The sequence below is a fragment of the Sprattus sprattus genome (assembly GCF_963457725.1).
Source record: "Sprattus sprattus genome assembly, chromosome: 9".
Taxonomy (NCBI): Eukaryota; Metazoa; Chordata; class Actinopteri; order Clupeiformes; family Clupeidae; genus Sprattus; species Sprattus sprattus.
Window position 1 is genome coordinate 9,368,017 of NC_137928.1, and position 17,500 is coordinate 9,385,516.

The 17,500-nt window shown below is 43.9% G+C and overlaps 1 protein-coding gene across 1 annotated transcript in view; it reads right to left on the reverse strand.

The window, feature by feature from the left end:
- The window catches only part of robo2 (roundabout, axon guidance receptor, homolog 2), a gene marked incomplete at both ends in the record, with an annotated part of 341,250 nt that overhangs the window by 288,561 nt on the left and 35,189 nt on the right, over positions 1–17,500 (reverse strand).

Below are 17,500 nucleotides of genomic sequence, written 5' to 3' on the forward strand. Positions count from 1 at the left end.
TTTAGCTTTAGCTAGCATAGCAACTTGGCAACCAAGTAACACTCTTTGCTGCATAACCTGAAGAAAAGATCCCATCCCATACAACTTTTAAATGTTAAGTAGAGTTCACACCACAACTACATGTCATTTAGTTTTACATGAGAGGATGATACAACAATGAATACACTGTGGTTAATACATGGGCTTGTTTGATAAAATAAAATAAAATATGGTTATACGGTTTATATACGAGCGGTTTAAAGGCAGGAAAATTCGGTAACAACAAATGTTTTCAAAGCAGTAAATATCTGTAAATGTGCCAGTATAATCTCTTATATGCAATCTTATTTTGCATGTTTAAATTCATTTTTCCAATTACTGCCCCCCTGTGGCTGTTTTGACTCATTTTGATCCGCATCCCCGCAGTAATGTCTGGAGTAACCAGCTAACTTCACATTCAGTGTTTGCATCTGCATGACATCTTGGGTCCCATTGACAAAGTAGGGACATGTCACCTGTGCATGCCCACTGCAAATCATGGGAGTGGGATCCGAACTTCGGTGGTAGGCTAGCTACAACTAGGCAGCATAGCAAGAAATCTGTGCTCGACCCTGCTTATGATATTGCCCACTCTCAACACATGCACACACTAAATCTGAGAAAATTACTTAACCAGTCCTTTAATCTAATGAGAGAACAGGTGCTGGGCTGTAAAAGACACTTTTAAACACACACAGTATGTGTTCATATTAGGGTTGGGCAAGTAAATGGGTCATTATAGCATTAACTCATCAATTATTTAACGCCAACAATAATTTTATCGCAAGTAAACACAGGTTTTATCATTTATTTGTACCACTTTACAATAAGGCTCCATTATAAATGGTTTATAAATAGGTTATAAAGTTATAAACACAGTCTTTATACATCGATGCGGGCTCACTATTTGGGAAGATCCCCATCTTGGCAACCCACTGTCTATCCCTTAACTTGCTCTACTAGCCCAATTGCACACTCCCTACCATTCTTGTATGTAAGATGGGGATCCCCCAAATAGTGAGCCTGCATCGATGTATACAAACTGTGTTTAAAACTAATTTATAAGAGCTTATTAATGACTTACAAAGGGTTTACAACCTAATTAATAACCTATGTATAAACCATTTATAAACAATTTATAATGGAGCCTTATTGTAAAGTGGTACCCAAACATGGAGAAGGGACTAGACATATACATAGACGCCCCATTAACTGCTTTAGAACGTTGCTGCAACGGGCCAGCTCGCCGCCATCTTGGGGAGGTGAAGACTGAACTTAACAAACGCAAGTGAACGGCGGAGCTTCTGTATAAAAAGCACTAAAGCGTTTACATTTCTCAACCGATTTAATTGAGTCGTTTGTATATTCAAGGGTTTATGATCTACGTGGAGTTTGGTACTCCAATCCTTGTTACTTAGAATCTCGATAGGTAGGCAAAAATTGCCATAGACATATATAGATACATGCATAATCGCTGCTAGACTTTTCTGGTGCTTCCACAGCTCATTCACTTTGAAATACTGAAAAGAAATCTGAACTATCAAAATAGACCTCCAGTCTAAAATATCACCTAAATGCAAAACACACAGTTGATACCAGCAAATCATTGAACGAAACAGACAGTGGAGCGAGGCTTCGGCAGACTACGTACAGCACAGTAACTGCCAGCAGTGAACTTTTTGGTGCTTCACCACACTCTTACATTAATGCCCTGGCAGTGTCAATAAGCTGTTGCTTTGTGTTTGTTTTGATATCATTGTTTAAGGGTGAGATTTATACAAAGTAATGTTTCTGATGTTACCTCAGACATTGCCTGTTTAATTACATGATTGTGGCTCAGGATTTTGTGGCCAGTTTTTTTCTTTTTCATAACAAACAGGATAACATTAATGCCCTGGCAGTGGCAATGAACTTCAGTTTTGTATTTGCTTTGATAACATTGTTTAAGTTGAGATTTACACTGAATATTGTATTTAACTGCTATGCACTTTTGTTCATATGGCAGAACATTTAAAATAAAAGTGCGCTATACACTACTTTTGAATTCATTATTGGATTTTCCATGTACAAATGCGAATAATCGTGATTAATCAGGGGAATCATGCGATTAATTGCGATTAAAACTTTTAATCGTTGCCCAGCCCTGGTTCATATGTGTGGCTTTTTTAACTATATGTGTAAGTGTGTATGTCTGTGAGTATGCACCCATACTGCACGTGGATAACCTGATACTGTATAATATATACTGATGTGTATAACCCAGTAATGCAGTGGTTCTTAACCTTATTGGAGGTATTGAACCCTGCAAGCTTCATCAGTGCTTTCGCCGAACCCTTTGTAATTTGAAAAATAAAATGTGATTTCTTCAAAACATAGGTATGTATAAAAACGGCCCCACATTGCTAGTGTGAACCGGGCTATACTGTGTGTGTCTTCACCCCTGCTGAACCCCTGAAAGTGACTTAACGAATCCCTGGGGTTCGATCGAACCCAGGTTAAGAACCACTGCAGTAATGCATACATACTTCACACGTGTGTATACACGATAAGAGCAATACCACCGGCTCTGTGTCCCAGCCTGTGAGAGAGCTGAGGCCGCTGGTGTGTGTCAGGTGGCCGTGAGGCAGATGGCCGGGTTTATGCAGAGCAGCAGACGAATGGGCGGCTCACCACACCGCGCCGCAGTGACACCGCCATCATCACCGCCGTCTACCCCGCTGCCACAGTGCTAGGGCTCCACATCAGCAGCCCTTGACACGGCCCAGCGACTCCCACTGACACATCAGCGATAACGCACAGACAGTGGCCCCCACTAATGATGGTTGGTCGGGTTGCTGCAGTGACACACCATTGGCCTGCCAGACAGATAGAGAGAGAGAGTCAAAGTCCCTTTTGCAAAATGCTTTGGATTTAACGGCGTAATCTTCAGCAGTGATTGTCTGATAATTGAACTTGTCATTTGCATAAGCAGCCAATCATTACCACAATGGAGGCCTCGGCAGCAGAGCAATTAACAGTTTCTAATGGGTCGAAAGAAATATGCCGTTAAACCCCTCCGAAAAAAAAAAAAGACAAGTAAAGAGCTTTGAAGAAAAAACGATTTTTACACAAGATTCTTTTTTGTTTTGCTGGGCAAAATAGCTAGGAAAGTCTGGAGAGGAGGCAAGCCCTGTGTTAAATGAGTACAAATACGGGAATCTGGCAGGGCAGAGCAGAGCAGTGGCACAGGGCTTAGCATCCTTGTTGTCTTTGTCTAGAGTCCCTCTGAGCCCATTATGCTAACTGTTTGCAGATGTGTCGGCAGCGAAATACATTTTCCCTTCTTTATTGCCACACTTGCAAAATAGTTGGGAGACGGGGAGAAGATGTGGCTTGTGTGTGTGTGTGTGTGTGAGAGTGTGTGTGTGTGTGTGCGTGTGTGTGGTGTGTGTGTGTGTGTGTGTGTGTGTGTGTGTGTGTGTGTGTGTGTGTGTGTGTGTGCGTGTGTGTGGTGTGTGTGTGTGTGTGTGTGTGTGTGTGTGTGTGTGTGTGTGTGTGTGTGTGTGTGAGAGAGTGTCAGCTTATGGTCTGTATGCATGGAGCTGAGTCCGGCAGGGGTTGGGCACCACTAGCTGTCTCTCTCTAGCATCCCTCTCTCTATATATCCGTGTTTCCACTTTTCCTCCTCCTCTCTCTCTCTCTCTCTCTCTCTCTCTCCCTCTCTCTCTCTCGCTCTCACCCCAGCCAGAGAGGGAGAAGGGGAGGTCCCAGATCCATGCTGAGGAGCCTGTCGGCTTATCACCCCCAGACAACAACCCGCGGGATAAACGTGGCTGAGCTACGAGAGAGGGGAGCAGCCCCAGCTGCGGAGGGGTGCAGGACAGTGATAAGCAGGGAGGCTTCCATGGGGCAAGAAGAGTGAGAGCGACACAGGGCTGAAAAGAGAGAGAGCGGGAGAGAGGGATGAGATGAGAGGAGGGGGGAGGATTGGAGGCCTCAGGCTGAGGAACTCAAGCCAGCAGTGATGCTTGTTCCAACTCTATCTCCCCCACCACCCACCCACCCACTCCTCTCTCACTCGGTCTCCCCTTCAGTTAAAACTCTTCAGAAATGCACTGACAGGCATTCAGCAGCAGTGGCAGATGAAGGTTACTGTGTGTCTGTGTGTGTGTGTGTGTGTGTGTGTGTGTGTATGTGTGTGTGTGTTTATGTAAGTGAACATAACAAAGAATTGTGAAATCAGAAAAGAAGAGAAAGTAAAAATGGCAAATAAAAGCAGAGAGTGTGAGAGACAGAATGAATGAGAAAAAGAGAGTGGGAGAGAAAAGAAAAGAATGAGTGAGAGAGAGAGAGAAAAATAAACTAGTGTGAGAGAGAATGAGCAAGAGAGAGTGAGAGGATGAGAGCGAGAGAGAGAGAGAGAGAGAGTGAGAGAGAATGAACGAGAGAGAGAGAAAGAATGAGTGAGCAAGACAGAAACGCCCTCTGTCATCTTTCTGCCACAGTGGCTGTGAAGCAGCCATTGAAAGCACACCATGAAATGTGCTTTTTTCACAGGAAGTGGCGAAGCGCGCGCCACCAATTGATCCCCTGATGGATATCTGGCGCTTTGTGTTGCCCACTTTTCCTCTGCGCAGCTGTCTGCCCAGATACTGGATAATCTACTCCCTTTCTCCCCACATTCCTAATCCAAATATCTATCCTCATCCACTCCTCCCATTTGAGGCCTTCACAGGACATGGGCAACGGTTCAAAAACAAACAAAAAAATCCTGATCAGACTGGAGTGTGTTTGGGTTGTTTGTCTTCTTGGAAAATGACTGTAGGGAGGTTCTGAAATGACAATTCTCCATGGTAGCATCACTACCATCTGGCCAGTGATGAACATTCCAATTAGAATTTGCCGGCAACGAACATTCCAATTAGAATTTGCCGGCAACGAGACCTCAGCGACTTCACATGAACACACTAACAACTGCTGATACATCCTCTTGCTATTTGCTCTTTGCATTTCTGTGTATGAATCTCAATACTACCAGTATTAAACTTAGAGCTATTTTCTGGAAAGCACAAGTTCGCACACAATTATCTAGACAGGAAATGCTGCTTTCAAATACATTTTACAAGTAAATATGCTCTGTGGCTTCCCATCAACTCACTTTTATGCATCCGCATACAAATGCACTCAATATGGACAGTGAAACGCCCACAGTTGCGGGTCAATAAGCTCTGGGCTACAACGCGCTGACAGCCGGAGAGTCCATAAGCATTTCAATTAAGTGACAGCGCGACCGAGTCAGTCCTGGCGGTGACAACTCAGCCTTCCCAGCCACTACAAAGCAGTTATTCCGCCTTTGAACACATCGATGGTAAAGTCCTCTTTCCCAGACTAGTGTTTTTTCTCCTCTACACCATGTGCTATATCTTATGTATGTATATATATTTATATAGCCTTATGTGTATATATATACATGTGAAAAATGATATAGCCTTACGTTAGAGAGTAGACACCGCTACAGGAGGGGAGTGTGTATGGGATGTGGCATCACAGGTTTGGAGAGAGAGCTCCGCGGAGGATAGTATGGAGTGCTGATAGTCAAAACACCTGAAGTGCTCCAGTTCACCTCACTCAAACAGTGGTAGCTTCAGTGATGTGACATATTGTTAGGAGAGCCACCTGACGGCGTTGGCTATGTTATAAAGATGTGAGTGTGTGTGTGTGTGTGTGTGTGTGTGTGTGTGTGTGTGTGTGTGTGTGTGTGTGTGTGTGTGTGTGTGTGGTGTGTGTGTGTGTGTGTGTGTGTGTGTGTGTGTGTGTGTGTGTGTGAGTGTGTGTGTGTGTGTGTGTGTGTCTGTGTGTGATTGTGTGTGCGCATAGGGGTCTGAGTGAGTGTGCCTGTGTGTATATGTGTGTGTGGGTGGGTGTGTGCATGTCATGAAAGCTCTGGCATATCTGACAGCGGTAGGTCTGGCAATGTTGCTGCAGCAATCCCACATTAATAAGACATCAATTCTGCAGTCAAACATAAAATATAGATCAGTGCACTTGGGGCTGCATATGTGACAACACTCAGTATATACAACACAGTGGAGACCTTGAGCAACTGTTCACAGGAAAAAAAATATATGACATTGGACATCAGTTCAGCAAGCTGAAGAATATTTGCAGGCAATGCTAAACAAAAACAAAGATTCACAAATTGCCAATAATTTATAACATTTTGGAATATACATGCAGAGTACCATAAGTAACGCAGTTAAATTAAAGGTAAACCTATATCGTCCATATTGTATGTCAGTCAAGACTGACTGATGTCAGTACAGCTGGTAAAGAAAGGTCAATTTTAGTTATATATGTCAGCCAAAACCTCCAGGCAGTAAAATTTGATTTACCCCAAATGCTTAACTTTCCGATGCAATGCATGTACTATACTTAAACATAAACCTTTCCTTCCTAACCACTAAAAACCTTTGAAAACTGCAGAACTAGCTCACACGTTTTTTTTTAAACAAAACAAAAAAAAACACATCCTCCAGCCCTTAAAAATCCCATCTCCTTGTGCAACAACCAAGAAGTAGTCTCTTTTCACGCCCTTTACACCCAAGAACCCTACACTGTTATTACGTTCATAAAAACAGCAATTGAAGTCAATACTGTAGCATGTGTTAAAGGCACAATTACATCAGGAATACATCCTTTTACACTCTGTGCTCTGCGACGCCATTACTCCATGCAGCAGGACTGGCAGCTAGTACACAGCGTGGACGGGGAAAGAGCGGAGTAATAAGAATCAGAATGAGTTAGTGATGGCTGTCATAAAATATGGCTGGGTGTTCTATTTACAACCTGTAATAAAACTGCCTCGCTGGCAATTTATGGCAAGAGCTCGCCCCCCCTCGCCCCCCCGAGAGGCTAAACCCCTTTTTGCCAAGGGCACGTTAATAACCTCTGCAACACATCTGAATGTATTGGCAGATGGACATTTTGTCTAATAGAGCATCGCCAAACAGTGCACATGGGTACAGGGAGAGAGATGGGTGGGGGGCAAAAAAGAGGAGGCAACAGTCTGGTAAGCTAGTCAAAAAGCATCGCTGTCGTTCACCCACGCCTTCTGTCCCTCCACCTGTCTACTGTGTCTGTTTGCCCCCCCCCCCCCCCCTCCACACACACACACGCACAACCACTCCCTCCCCAACACACCACTCTGTCATCTCCGGTGTTGAGCGAGGGATATTAATGGGGTCACCGCGTTAAGTAATGGCAGCAAATGTGAGGTGAGTTATGGCATGAATAGTTCAGCCACACCGGGCCTCTGTCTGCCAGCGCTTCCCCCTGAGTTATGATATTGGTTTCCGGGAGCACCACACTGACTTATGATGCAGATTAATGCCGGGTGACAGATTGAGTTTGGGACCGACGTGGAGACTTGGGACTTCTTTCAGAGCAAGTTATACCTCAGTGTACGTGACCTGCCTCACAACTTGGGAGTAATGTGCTGTTGTTAGCATGGTGTTAGCAACATGTTTTTTGGTGTGTGAGTGTGTGTGTGTGTGTGTGTGTGTGTGACTGTGGAGTAACTGTCCAAAACCTGGTGAACAGACATTAAAATTGTATCCATGTCGTGGGTAAAATGTTCCACGAACTGTCTTAAGCAAACATGTAGAATTAGTGAATATCACTTGAAAGACTACCCACAGGTAGGGTTTACAGAGGAGGGTGGGAGACTGCTAGAGGCCGAGTGGACAGGCAGAACTCAGAAAACCAGCGGGTACTAGCAGAACACATGCTCATTTGACGGCGCACCATTATACGTTAGGGAAATGTTTGTGTGCAGTCATCAGCAGCTTGGCTGTAATTGAAAGGCATTACAGAGACATCAACGGGGAGAATCGATTGATTGGCGGAGGTGCGGGTGGATATATGTGTGTGTAGGTGCGGGTGGGGGATAGTGGGGGGGGAGGTCTCTCCTCTCCTCCTGAGCAGCCGGTTGTAATTAACAACGCCGTCTCCACGGCAGAGGTCGTCGGGCTCCTCAGCCCGAGAGCGGTTCGCGGTGCTCCGTCTCGCAGACTCAATTAACGACCCCTGACTAACGCGTTTCTGCACTGCCCCGGCTCCCCACTCGTATGCCTCCCGCTCTCTCCCCCGCGCTCTTTACAGAAAAACACACCACAAACTCCATTACCAAGATGATGTTCCATCTGCGAGTAGCATTCCTAAATGACTGTATTGACAACGCATGGCAATATTGCTGTAGGAAGGAGCTGTTCCCCATTTAGCAACCTCTCTACAGGCAGAGCAGCGCTGTGTGAAGGCAGCGAAATTATAATGTTTGCTAAAAAACGTTTAATACACATCGTGTTCAAAATGAGAACATTTGAACTTGTTTTTTCACCGATTCCTTCTTAAATAATGGAAGGAAAATAGTAAAACTGTCAACATACTTCTCCTGGAGCACAATGTAATCTATCACTTTAGCACATTCCACCACATTGATCAACGTGATACGAGGTGCTGAAGGTAATAAATGGGATTCATGAGACATGGCTCACCTGTTGTCAATGTGCCACTAGAGATGCATCAGTCTCCATGTTCTGCTTCAGGCCCTTCACCAGTCTGATTCTGCAGATATTAATGTCTGTTCATACTCCGCAACATATACAATCCCAATATTTTGATATTTTTTTTAGCCTCACCTGTGAATTCTTGGATTCCCACAGGTTGCTCTACAGGCGTAGGCTATGAATCTTTGCTGATCAGTCAGGCTAAAATCACCATAGAGTGTAGAAAGAGGTTTTGCTTTTGTCAAGTGAAGTATGTGAACATTAATTAACTTATGATGTTAGTTTGTATGTGGTTCTGAAATCAGAAAGTAGCACTAAACTCTTCATATAAGACAGTGAAGCTAGCAAACACATATAAGCTATACACACTTACAGTGAGGATACGCTTACTTGTCAATTTAACATAATAGGATTGTCAAAGGGTAAAATGTGGAGAGTCTTTTAGGGTAGGCACAAAAAGGCAGCAGGGAGACAAAAACTCTGTGGTTTGCCCTCCACCAGGTGCACAAACAAAGAAGGAGAAAAGATAAACAAAGAGATTGATAATATAAATTGAAACTAAATAATATTAACAAAACAGCTGTGAGGATATGCTCACTTGTCAATTTAACATAATAGGATTGTCAAAGGGTAAAATGTTGAGAGTCTTTTAGGGTAGGCACAAAAAGGCAGCAGAAGACAAGAAAGACGTACTGGCGCAAGAAACTCATTCAATATTTCAATTGTTCAATATTTCGTTTCAGGTTATGAACACCAAGTCATTCTTTTACATATGCTGTATGCAAAGACAAATTAACAATTGTGCAATAAAACGACAATTTCAACAACGGAAAATGAATGCGTGTGAGAGAAATGTTTGGTGCGGTTTCGGCGATATATGTGCCCCCATGTGCTTCCGCACACAAAATGCACACAAGTTAAACCAGTTTAAGGTGTGCAATAAGGGATATAGGAGTCGTTTTTGGCAGTTAAAAATACGTTGCCGCCCGGCGCCTATGAAACGCGGTGTCACAATAATACATTAAATTAGTTACTTCGTTATTCTTACACAACCTAAACAGCATCCATGAAGTACATAGACTACCACAAGTGAAGCACGCCCTGAGGAATATTTAAAGAGTAGATTTACCTTCACTTACACGCACACACAGTAAAAAAAAAAAAAAGCAGGGGTCCTTCCAGGGTTGCCCACTTGACTGCCTTAGTAATAACGAAATCGAATGAAGCCATTTTCTTTTTACTGTTTATGGTTGCATGTAACTGAAAATGCAATCACACACTTCGGGTTTATACAATAGGTGGTAATACAATGGATGTAACAATCCCAATCTAATCAACATGGACCTACCATTAGCTACCTTCCTTGACCATTCACAAGTAGTTACTTGTTCACTTGTGATGTATGCACACCCTTCCAGAGTTTCCTCTGATGGCTCGCCAGCTTGGCACTGAAACCTGTAAGCCTCTCAGCCGCTATTAGTTCCCATCACGCTCTCTACAATCGCATCATCTTCTTCAGGGCACTTTCAGGTACTGTAGAAGCCTCTCGAAAGCATTATTGGCAGATGCCTGGCATGGAGGCCGCCAGGCCGCCCGCTCCAAGCGTCGGGGACTCCCGACACCTCAATAGCACTCCAGATCGCTGCAAATTGAATCGAGCATAATACGCCTGTCAATATGTAATTTACTGCCCAGCCACCAAAAAAATGGTTCCCGGGGAATGAAGAAAGGGAAAGGGCGCGTCTTGAGAAAGGAAGCACTCAGACTCAGTTTTTAATGAAATATTTTCCCCCTCACTGTCTGTCAGTCAACCTGCTCTCTCTCCCTCCGGAAACTTTTTTCCCCAGGACGTCTCATCACTTCATACGAAAGCGCAAATGACTGAAATGGACTTGGATGGGCCTTTAACTCAATAACTCCTCAGGCAAGGGGAGTGTGCCTGTCTGCACTGCTTCACCCACACCTTCACACACTTTAAAGAGGACCACTGGTTTGTGTGTGTGGTCAGGGCTAAGAAATCAAGCCTCACTGTTCAAGCAGAAAAAGAGGATGGTTTAAAATGTATGGTAATAACTTCAGAGGGAAAATTACAGGTCTGTAAGATGTGCTAAATAATGCAGCACATTAAGGTGTGCTTACAGACTAAGGGTTGGCGTGCTGTATTTTGAGCAGATGTTTTTCTGCATTTTAACTGGAGCCTTCAAAAGGAGTGAGCAATTGGCTTTAATTAAAGATAATGCTCTGCAGTGCTGGAGCAGTTTGCTGAGGGCTTGCGAAACACGTTGTTATACAATGAGCTGGTTTATATCTCATAATAGTTTTATCTGCTGTTAGACATTTTAAATTTTATAATAGATTCAGTTTACCACATTCGGTGTTTTACTTTTTAACTTGTTTTTGTATAGAGGGGGTAAGTGCGTGTAAGTTCTATAAATTGAGTTCCTGTGCATGTTTTTATGTTTTGTAAACATGTTTTTATCTTAGAGGTTCACATATTCATTATGGCTTTACACTACTATTGACACACTTTACATTCAGGGGCATAAAGTATTCCCCCACAGGCCCCGTGAGATATGTGTGTGTGTGGGGGGGAGGGGTGCCCTCCCACCTGTCAAACTAGTGTACGAAATGAAGTATCCTCACTATGAATGATCTTCAAATTCACCTGCTCGGTGCTGCAGGAAATGGCATAGGCGTCAGTCATGCTGGGGACATTTCGTCCACACCACTTTTTGCAATCACCAATTTCGGCCCCACAACTGAAAATAAAATCTCACTACTGCGACTAGAAAGCTTCTCAGACAAAATTCTTTATCACCAGTTGAAGGCCATCTAAACTCAAAAACAGTTATCTTTGTTCCATTGCATTATGGTAGCTGTCCATCTAAAATACACTTTCTATCGAATGATTTTGAAATGCTCTAACAGAGTTTGTTGCTACCATCACAATTTTAAGGCATCGATTCTTTTTCCACATAGAAGGTGGCAACTCTATGTGAAAGAGAGATACTCCCTTTGATGTGTACCTTGGGCTTTGTAACTTTCCAAACTCTTTAAAAACAATCTATATAACACCCTTATATAAGGTTCACAAAATCTATATACCACCCTACTATAATGCTTATAATTATGCTACAAGATCTGTCACTATAGTGTATTCTTATAGTTTTAGTGAATGATGTTTTCTCACTGCAGAGGTCTGTATCCACTGTTCATGAATTGACAGAGATACATGGCACTTGATTTTAACATGTTTAACATATATGTTTAAAAGCCCTACACAATCCCAGTAACCTATGTGATCTGGTGCATGTGTATTTGGGTTACGCTCACCGTAATAGCAGAGTAAGACAATGCCAGCGACCGGTAGGATCATGTAAAGTCTCCGAAATGTCCACAGCACTTTTCAAAACGAACCGATCCCCAGACGAAAAGGGGCACATTCAGGGTTAGCTGCTGGGGGGCGTCACGTGTTTTTCGTTACGCCACTGTATACATGTTTTCCTTTGTGGCCCTCTCATCCACACATAACAACTGAACCACAGGCGCGCGCGCACACACACACACACACACACACACACAACCACACACACACACACACGCACACACACAGACACACACACACACACACACACACACACACACACACACACACAGACACACACACACACACACACACACACACACACACACACACACAGCTGCCTTGAGTGTGATCGTTGCTGGAACCACTGCCCCGAGGAGAAGGGGGTGAGCTTTAAATCTGCCTGGGGAGAGGAGCTGGTGGCAGATTCAGAGACAGCAGCCTCAAAGCACTTTTTGAAATTTCATCAGAATGACAAGTTTCCTCCACCTCTCAGCTCCAGCTGACAGGAGTGACAGGTCCCCGGCTTTTACGAGTCCAACTCGAGGTTTGCTGAAAGTCAGAGGAGAAGGGGGGGGAGACTCAGGAGGAAGCTGACTGCCTCCAACACTGTCTCCCTGATTTAAACATGTTGGGTCAGCTTTTAATAAACTGTTCAGCTCCCCAAAATTGAGGATCCCTCCCGCTAATAAATATGGCTAGAAGCTAAACAAATTCATCTACTGGGAGAGATTAATTTTCTATTTGAATGAGGTTGTACAGAACGGACAGGGCACTTCTGTGCGGTGAGGAAAAAAAAGGAGAGGGTGGCTAAAGTTTCATTTAAAGTTACCAGCAGAAGACCGAGACTAAAGGCCGATTTATGGTCAGAGGCGCAAGCGCCCCTTGCGCGTCTTTTCACGTCTTGCGTGTGCGCCATTTTACGCAAGCCTATTGTTCTGGCGGTGAATTGCTTGCGCTAACGTGCTTACGTGCTTACGTGCTTACGTGCTTACGCGCTGCGTCTGAAACTGAGCATATATCGGCCTTAAAGCAAGAACCGGCTGCACCAGCCTAAGGGACTTTCAGAGTAATGCAGTAACAACAGCGAGGCAGGCGAAAGGTTAGCATGAAGTGCTCACCATCAGCATCTGTCATTCCACAGCCAATCTCCACAACAAATCGCAGCTCACATACACCAACTGCCAGTCTGTAATGAACTACGACTTGCCTATTTGCCGACACACATTAGTAATGCATTAAGATCCCATGCCGTGACCAACACACGCGGAGAGGAAAGTTCACATGTTTGATAAAATACACATCTAAAACCCAAGGAACAGTGCCATACTGCATTGCATCGACCGGCCGTGATTGATTCAACCAGGCGACTTTGACACAGATCAATTTTGTATTAAGAATTTATGTTATTAGGTCGTTTCAAGCAGCCGAGGTACAGGGATCCATTTAGAAGCGCTATAATTGAAGTAAAACCTTAAGCAATGGAAAGGTGTATTTTATCCGCTGACAAATAGCAACTGAGAGAGGGGAACAGGGGATACTGGTTCCAGGTTGTTAACTGGCAAGAGAGAGAGAGAGAGGGAGAGAGAGAGAGAGAGAGGGAGGGGAGGGGAGGGGAGGAGAGTGGACACATCCAGAGATACTTGGAGGCGGAGGTTAGTGCAGTTAAGATGATGAATGAAGCACGGTGGAAACTGGTTGACCCCTGTAGAGTAAAAAAAGACCATCTTGATGAAACGGCAAATAAAGACTCCAGTCTTGGACATGGAAGAAAGTACCTCTCACACCAAGCTTCTGAGAGAAAGGAAAAGCTGTATGTACTTTTGATAATAAAATCTATCTATTTCATTTTTTAGGGACTAATAGAGATGGCATCTCATACAATATTTTTCCCTATGATATTTCCTCCCTTGGTCCATTCACTGACGTGGTTGAAAAACAAATTGGGCGGAGCAGCAAGCAAAGCAACAAGCAAAGTCTGACCCACATCCATGTTTGCATCTTGCTCATGGTATTGAATTAGCTTTGGTTCATGCACAGCAGACTTTCTATGCTCATTGCCAGTTAACCCGTCAATGAAGTTAGGGCCCATTACGTGTTTACTCTGAGTAGATCAAGCAGGAGAGGCTTGACCATGGCCCTCAGGCCCCTTGTTGAGATGATAAAATATCCGTCCTCTGATAGCTCTGATTTTGTTGATTTCAAGAAAATCTGAGTCAACATTTAAATAGAACCTCGCCGCAACCTCAGAATGGCTGTCTCTCTGTCTGAGAAATCAACAAAATATAGCTTCCACTATTCAGCACTCATATGGACACTCGCATGGACTATTAATACTCTTCTCATCTCCATGTCTGTAACATCTGCTCAGCAACAGTCGCCGTTGATGGGACACCCAAATAGGGCCTCCTTCATACCCACCCCACCTCCCCACAGCCAGCCCATGGGTGTGGAGCCCATCCCAGATGAGCAGGCGATGTGCTGGAGATTTACGGGGATCGTTGGGCATGAGTGAGTGCCTGAGATGGACGGGCAGGCGTCCACACCGGCCCATTTGGAGCGGAGGGGCCGGGATCACGTTGGCAGCAGCTCGTCCATTTGGAAGACGGACGGTACAATCAGAGGGCCGTTAATCATGGCCGCACGTCCTGTTAATCAAAAGAAGTGTCATCGATAACTGTTACAACCCCCTCCCATCCACCCATGTACTTACACCCCCCACCCCACCCATCCCCACCCACACCCAACCCCACCTCAGATCACCTAATACTTTATTTTCTCACTTTGACTCGCAAAATTACCCTCCTTTTTCAGAATTTGGAGATTTTCCAATGTGGTGAGAGCAGAGTCTATATGGAGATGGGTAAGACGTTGACAAAGCCAAATCTCTCACTCTCACTGTGCTTTGTTTGCTGCGGAATTGAGAAGAGGAGAAGGCAATACGTCTCCCTTTCAAAGGACTGCTGAGAAAAAATAGAGGCGGGCGATGCTTTTCAAGTGATTTGTTACAGGCATAATGAATAAAAGAGTGAGCTTCCTTCTTTGCTCTGCTCTTGAAGTTATGCATAGAAAGCGGTATTAATATTTCATTCACTTGAAAAAATTAGCATTAATATTTGCAGTGCTCTAGTCTAGCGCAAAACTAAACAACAGGCGTGGGGAGATCGTGTTGATCAGCATTTTTTTTTCCATGCTAGGAGCGGGATTCTTCACAAACACACAGACAAAGACAGACACCAACACACACCATCACACACACACACTCACACACATTCAGTATACAAACCTTCCTACATACTTTCAGCTGATGTAGTGAAAACTGGAATGGCCAACATTTTCAACCCACCTCACATCTCTGTAAACACCTTGACATACCATTCAGAGCTGAAAGGTCACAGTATCAACAAAGAGCTGGAGTGTCCTTCACAATGAAATGAATTGCATGCAGGTCTACGTTTTCCAATAACACTTGATTTGTCAGCCCACTGCCTTACAGGGACAGATAACACTTCAGCCTATACTGCAGGGACTAATTGCTTTGTAACATATACACAAGCACATAAGATTGCTGTAGTGACTAGCATGTTGAATCTGGGCAAAGATGACCTCAGCAGCCCTTTTCAAGGAAGACCTTGATAAGAGAGTCAAAGACTCAAAACGTTCAAGGCTGTGGGCAAGTATTTTCACCATGTTGACTGGATTTAGATAAATACTATCTCAATTAATATATTTTCCTATTTGCATACAATCAAGTTAACAGGACAGAAACGCTGTTTTGATACTGATCAATTCATTGCTCAAATCATAACTGAATCTACATATTTCATAAACCAAAGACAATTCTGAGGAAAAAAGCTCTGTTTCTACATGCTCCCGGAGATGTTAGAAGTAAAAAAAAAGAAACAAAAATCAATCCAGTTTGTTTGAATGTGGTCACTGCTTTGCTGCCATCTTTGGTGTGTGGACATGGCACGCAGTCTCAGTCTAGCTGCTGGATGGTGATAATCTTTGAGTGGCTCGGGTTCTCTCACCATCCCCTCCCTCCCTCCTTCCCTCCCTCCTGGCCTGCCTCTCTCCATCCCTCCATCCGATCCACCCCTCTCTGGCTGAAATATGGTGTTTATTGCTAAACAACTCCACATCCAATCACAAATGGTAGCACTCTCCATCAGCTCCTAATCCCTGTCACACAGCTGTTCCAGAAAGATTAACACACATACATACATACAGACTCACATACACACAGGGTGCGATTTGCCGGGGGGGATGGGGGGGATTTACCCCCCCTCTGGTTTTTACATCCCCACCTCAGCTGGATGAATTTCATACATGGGGGGATAACCCTCAATTATTAAAAAAACAAAGAAAAACAGACAGGTTGTGACAGCGTTTTCTTACACTTGCTTACATCGCTGACACTAACGTTCACCTTACCCGAACTGTCGGCATTCTCAGAACTCGCTGGCTTTCCTTACTGTACAATGAATATGAAAAGTGCCTATTTGTTCACTGAATTAGCGAGTTCTGTCCAAAACAGTTGCGTTTCAGTTTCAATTTCGGTTTCAGTATTACAACGTGAATGAGAGGGAGCACAAGAATTGAGCGTCTAGCAGCGATTATCATATCATAGACATATATGATGCATAAAGAGAATTAGGCCTATGTATTGCTTTTTTTTTTTTTCCAAAAAAAAAACAAAAACATCCCCCCCTCTGGTTTTTGGACAAATCGCACCCTGCATACACACACACACACACACACACACACACACACACACACACACACACACACACACACACACACACACACACACACACACAGCCCACAAATGAAATAAATAAATAAACATGGGTTTGATCAACACTGTGCGCCAGGATTAAAACATTTGAGAAAATCTGCTTGTTTCACAAAAAAAAAATGTAAAACAGCTTTTCACTTTTAATATATACTTTAAGGTCCCTCTCAGCTCCCTCAAACACATTTTACAAGGACACCACCAATTTCACTCTAAAATTCAGTAATTCATAAGAAGAAGTATCTCCATTTGTCAGAGGTGAGAGGCTCACCATTCCACAGGCACAGGTCTGCAATGACAGGCTGGCCTTTCTTTCTTCTCCCCACCCCATAATACCAGCGCATGGTTCAGGTAAACACTAGGCTAATCAATTTCTCATCATGACCCTTGGATGGCCAGCACGCGTCAGGACGTGGTGAGAATAATCCTGCAGCCTGATCCTTCTTCACATTACTGATGGTTGAGTCCATTGTTTCTCAGAGCTGACAGTGTGAAATATACTCAAGCAGAGGAAATGGATGATGTTAGCCCAGAGAGTTGTGTGGCTGCTTGAGCAGCGTACCCATTTTGCGTCTCTCTTTCAGGCTAAGGTTTCCATACGTAACTCCTCGGCTTGCGGTAATGAGCTCTATTTCTCAAAAATCCATTCCGTTTCTCCTTTTGTGACATTTTCAGCAATTTGTGGGGGCTTTTTATGATGCATTCATACAGTCGAATTGTCGAAGCAGTTATGATGCATCAGTTTAGACGATGCTTTCTCTCGGCGTCCCTGGAGCAAGA